Consider the following 5,764-nt stretch of genomic DNA (forward strand, 5'->3'; position numbering starts at 1 on the left):
CTATATAAGAAATAAATTGTTGTTATTTTGTCATCAATTATGTACCAATGGACAGAAAGCTGGCAGAGAATCTTCTAACTCAATGGAGAACTTAAGCAAAAGTACATCATAGATCAAATTTTGACTTGATTGTCAAGGCAAGAGAGCTGGTGTTTATCTTTTATAAAGTTACATCTTTCCATTCATTTCCAAACCCAATAAAAAATGTGACTAGAGGGTCGCCAGTTGGGCCACAACTGCTCTGAAAACACCACCAACCAACTACAAGTGGGGACCTGACTATAAGAGGTTCCTGAAAAGCTCCCTTCTAATGATTCTGTTGTCCAAATGAAAGATTTCAGTGCTCACGTGGAGTATGATGGACATGATTGCTTGGTTTGAACCTGACTGGTGAATTGATTTTGGACTCTTGTACTAGTTATATATGAGAATGTCGTAAGAGCAACCGGTATAGCACTACCTTGGGCCAAAGGTCAGTGACTGACTTTGTTGTTGATGTTCCCGTGCTTTGGTCACTCTGGTAAAGAAAGCTGGCAGAGACAGATGGGAGCACTGCTGGACAGACCTTGCAGACCCAGATGGGTAGTGAGGGAGTTTTGGGAGCAGCCAGAGATGTCTCTCTTCAGAAGCGAGCAAGTCTTCTCCCTTCCATTCTCACCATGTTCTACAGAGGCACCATTGAGAGTGTTCTGACCAGATGCATCACTGTCTGGTATCGCAACTGCAACATATCCGACCGCAAGCGCCTGCAAAGGATAGTGAAGGCAGCAGAGAACATTATTGGGGTGCCTGTCCCTTCACTACAGGACATAATTCATGCATTTATCTCTAGTAGGTTTGACTACTGCAAAGCGGTGTTCACTGGATGTTCAAACTGTTCTTTATACAGCTTTCAGTTAATCCAAAATGCGGCTGCAAGAATTATTACAAGAACAAGAAAATATGAACACATAACTCCAGTTCTTAAATCCTTACACTGGCTCCCAGTTAAGTTTAGGGCAGATTTCAAAATCCTCCTTTTAACATATAAAGCATTAAATGGCCAAGGTCCGGCTTACTTGTCTGAACTTATCATGACTTACAAACCTGAGCGCACATTAAGATCTCAAGATGCCGGTCTACTTATGATTCCAAGGATTAATAAAATAACAGTAGGAGGTCTAGCTATTAGTTACAGGGCCCCAAAACTGTGCAGTGGTCTGCCTGCTACTATAAGAGATGCCCCATCGGTCTCAGCTTTTAAATCCTGGCTGAAGACTCACTACTTCAGTTTAGCACACCCTGACTAGAGCTGCTGATTAACTGTCCAGACTGCATCTCTGTTGTTAGTCATTAGCACTAAAACATAAGTGACATGATTGTTAGAATTGGATACTAACCCTCACCTATTCTGTTTCTCTTCTCGGTACTCAAATGTGGCACTTGGTGCCACGGCCCACCTGCCAAGTTGTTTTGCCTGCCTAAGGTAAAGTCATCCCTGATGGAGGATCGCAGGAATCATGGGAAAGAGGGGTCCTTTCATCGGATTGGCTGACCCAGCACTGTTTCAGCCGTGGAATGGCCAATAGGGGGAGGCACCTTGATGGATGAGGTCTCCAGGACTCTATTATGTGATATCTACTGTTAAATTCTGCTCCGTACTTCTAGAATTTTTATTTTTATGCTGTATTGAGGATTTGTTCTGTTTATTGCATTGTATTGACCCCTGTCTTTTGACACCCACTGCACGCCCAACCTACCTGCAAAGGGGTCTCTCTTTGAACTGCCTTTCCCAAGGTTTCTTCCATTTTTCCCTACAATGTTTTTTTTTGGGAGTTTTTTCTTGTCTTCTCAGAGAGTCAAGGCTGGGGGGCTGTCAAGAGGTAGGGCCTGTTAAAGCCCATTGCGACACTTCCTGTGTGATTTTGGGCTATACAAAAATAAACTGTATTGTATTGTATTGTATATTTTACAAACACAGTGTCCGCAAGGACTGTGCATTGTGCAGGACCCCTTACACCACTCACATGGACTTTTCACACTTCTGCCGTCTGCAAGTCTTCCCCCTTCCATCCTCACCATGTTCTACAGAGGCACCATTGAGAGTGTCCTGACCAGCTGCATCACTGTCTGCTATGGCAACTGCAATATATCCGACCGCAAGCGCCTGCAAAGGATAGTGAAGACAGCAGAGAACATTATTGTGGTGCCTCTCCCTTCACTACAGGACATATTTTAAAAAAGCAGTGTCCGCAAGGCCTGCAGCATTATGCAGGACCCCTTACACCCCTCACATGGACTTTTCACACTTCTGCCATCCAAGGGAAGAAACTGCAGCATCAAAGCCAGATCTGCCAGGCTGCAGGAGAGTTTTTACCCCCAAGCTATCAGACTCCTTAACACCATGCTGCCCCCTGGGACCTTCCACGCTGTTTCAGCCACCTCTAAAAACAGAACTTTTACACATGCAGGCCACTTTCCTGCAAAGACGAGTGTGCATGTAGAAAAGAACTGAAAATCTCACACTGACCTTTAAGTATTTGGACACTCTTGATATCCTTCTGCTGTGAAACATTCTGACCTGTCATTATTTACACGTCTTAAACAACTATTATCATACACTGAGAATTTCTGTATTATCTATATCTATTATTTATTTATCATATTACATATCTATTGACTATATTTATGTATCTAGATTGCAAATACCATACATTGCATCAATGTTCATATTGCTAACTACACGTCAATATTGCTGCTACTTCTTTGTCTCGTCTTTGCACAATGTCTTGTCTTGTTTGTGTTTTAATTTTATTTTTAATTTATTATTTGCATGTCATGTTGTTACACTGTGGACCCTGAGCTTTGCAATTTCGTCTATCTGTATACTTGTATATGGTTGAGATGACAATAAAGTTCACTTTGACTTGACTTTGAGAATGAGCTCAACACATCGCACAGATGGATGCTGGCAGACAGTTGGCCGTCATCTCCACAACTGTAACTGTGTCAGACTTTGTCTTTAATTTAACTGAACACGGATCTCCAGAGACGCTGCTAGAGTTTTTATTTTCCTCTCCTTTTCTCTGTTGTCTCTTCTTCAGATCTTAACTATTACATTAACTGACATGCACTGTTATAATCCATTTATGTGTATCAAAATGAAATGTTTGTTTTACTGCACACATTATGCAATTTGTAAAAAAAAATAATAATTTTTATTATTCCTGTAAACTTGTTACAGCACTTGGAGTCTGTGTTCAGTGAAGAGTGCTATACAAAAAAAGAAAAAAAGCAAACCTTCTTCAGGAGTTCAGGAATCTGAATGGAGACAGATTAAAAAAAGCTCTAGGCAGAAGGTTCTTGGTGACTGTCATGGTGGCAAGCCCTAGGATTCACTAGTGGACACCTGTGGTTAGGGGAGCTGTCAAATAAAATAAGGAGGCCATCTGTGCAACTTTAGCAAGAGGTGTCTCCAGATCTGAGATGTATTACCAGGGCAAAAAGCTGCCGTAACTGCTGTGGCAAAGCCTTTTGTGTGGGTGGACTTTCATTCGGCTTCTTAAGGGATTCTACTAAACCATCTGACCACTCAGGATAAGCAGGACGGCGGCCTGGCGGTTTTCAGCAAGGGATGGGAAATGCAGATACATCTTCCAAATGGAAAATCGTTGAGAGATATAGATAGATAGATAGATAGATAGATAGATAGATAGATAGATAGATAGATAGATAGATAGATAGATAGATAGATAGATATGAAAAGAACTATATAACAGATAGATAGATAGAATATGAAAGGCACTATATGATAGATAGATAGATAGATATGAAAAGAACTATATAACAGATAGATAGATAGAATATGAAAGGCACTATATGACAGATAGATAGATACATAGATAGATAGATAGATAGATAAGAACTTTATTTATTCCGAGGGAAATTCTTTTGTCATATACATGCTCAGTGCAACAAGAGGAATAAAGATAAGGTAATAAAGAATTAAAAAGATCAGTAATAATAGTGCAAACAGAAAAACTAAATAAACAGAATAACGAAATAACTCTAAACAAAATATCAAATAACTATAACTAATAGTTTGTATTATAACTATATAACTAATTTGTGCAAAGCAACAAACAACTATAACAAAAACTATAACAGATATAATAAAATTACAGATTATTAGTGCAAGTGGTAATGAAAAGTGACTAGTGTTTATGCTATATAAAAAAAAATGAGATAGCTGCATGGGATGATGAGAAGGATCACCTACAGAATGAGAAAGAATTATACAGTCTTATTGCCACAGGTAGAAAAGATTTCCTGTGGCGTTCGGTTCTACACTTGGAGGCAATGAGTCTTTTGCTATGCGTGCTCCGATGACCCATCAAGGAGGCATGCATGGGGTGAGAGGGGTTGTCCATGATACCGAGAAGCTTTTTCAGCATTCTCCTCTCAGACACCTCTGCCTGGTTCTCCAGCCTGACACCCAGGACAGAACCAGCCTTTTTAATCAGTTTGTTCAGCCTGTTGGCCTCAGCTGTCTTCAGCCCACTGCCCCAACACACAGCTGCAAAAATCCCCACACTCTCTACCACAGAGTGATAGAACATAGTCAGCATCTAGTATCTTAAGAAACCCATAAACCTGGTGGTTACCCCTTTTAGAGAAAGGAGACAATGCTGGAAGCTTTGGTTGAGGTGTGGTAAGTGGTAGTAGTGGTAAGGCTGAAGGGAAGTATTGCGATTCAATCAAAAATTCTGAAAGCAAGTGTTCTAACCATGGCGGGATCAGACTCCTCAGCCTGTCTAGGAAAGAAACTAGACTGTTTCTGACTGAAGACTCTGATAAATGAACCTCAGATCTGGGAGGAATAATGCAGATTCCATCCTGACAAATGACCACTAGATCAAGTCTTTGTCCTTGCACAGATGTCTGAGGGGTCAACGGCTTTGAACACTTTAAAAGTCTACGTGTGCTTTGCAGACCTAGAAGTGTTCTAGTACCTCGGGGTCTTGACCACAAGTGAGGTAAGAGGTGATTGTGAGACTGGCCAACAAACTGGTGAAAAGGCAGCAGTTTTAAGAATGTTGTACAAGATTGTAGTGGTGAAGCAGAAGTCTTCAAAGTAAACTTTCAATGTATCAGTCTGTCTAAATTCACGTCCTAACCTGTGTTCTGAGCTCTGGGCAGTGACTGAAAGAATTATATTAAGGGTGTAAGCAGTTAAAATGAGAGTTTTTGGCTCAATTAGTGTGATAGTCCGAGTAGCTGAGCAATATGAGGCAATTTTAGAGAAGAACCACTGCTTCTCCTGACCAAGAGCCAGTTGAGGTGGTTTGGGAGTGCAGTATACGTAAATGCCACTTTAAACTTCTTAACCTTGAAGTGCATACTGGGTGAAATGCACACTACAACTACTCCAGAATCTTGACTGACCTCAATGTAATCCTGCCTGGATGCACCTTTTTTTTTTTTACCAAGCCTGATTTTAGAATATAAAAAAAAAACACAATAAGTCATCTATAAAAATAAAAAGAAGCAGCTCCATATCTATTTATATGTAAAGGAAAAATACATTCCAGGAAACAGCAATCAAATGATCATGTGTAACACCTTTAGCTGACTACTACACTTTTAACTTCTTTCATTCAAAAATATATTTGATGTTAGCAATGCAAGTTTTCACAACCACATAACTGGCATTTAAATAAATTAGTTACTTAAATAAGATTCAAAAAGTAGCAGTGGGTGAGGATCTGCCAAGAATGAATAATAG

This window comes from Polypterus senegalus, chromosome 17, assembly GCF_016835505.1.
Source record: "Polypterus senegalus isolate Bchr_013 chromosome 17, ASM1683550v1, whole genome shotgun sequence".
In the NCBI taxonomy this organism is placed as follows: Eukaryota; Metazoa; Chordata; class Cladistia; order Polypteriformes; family Polypteridae; genus Polypterus; species Polypterus senegalus.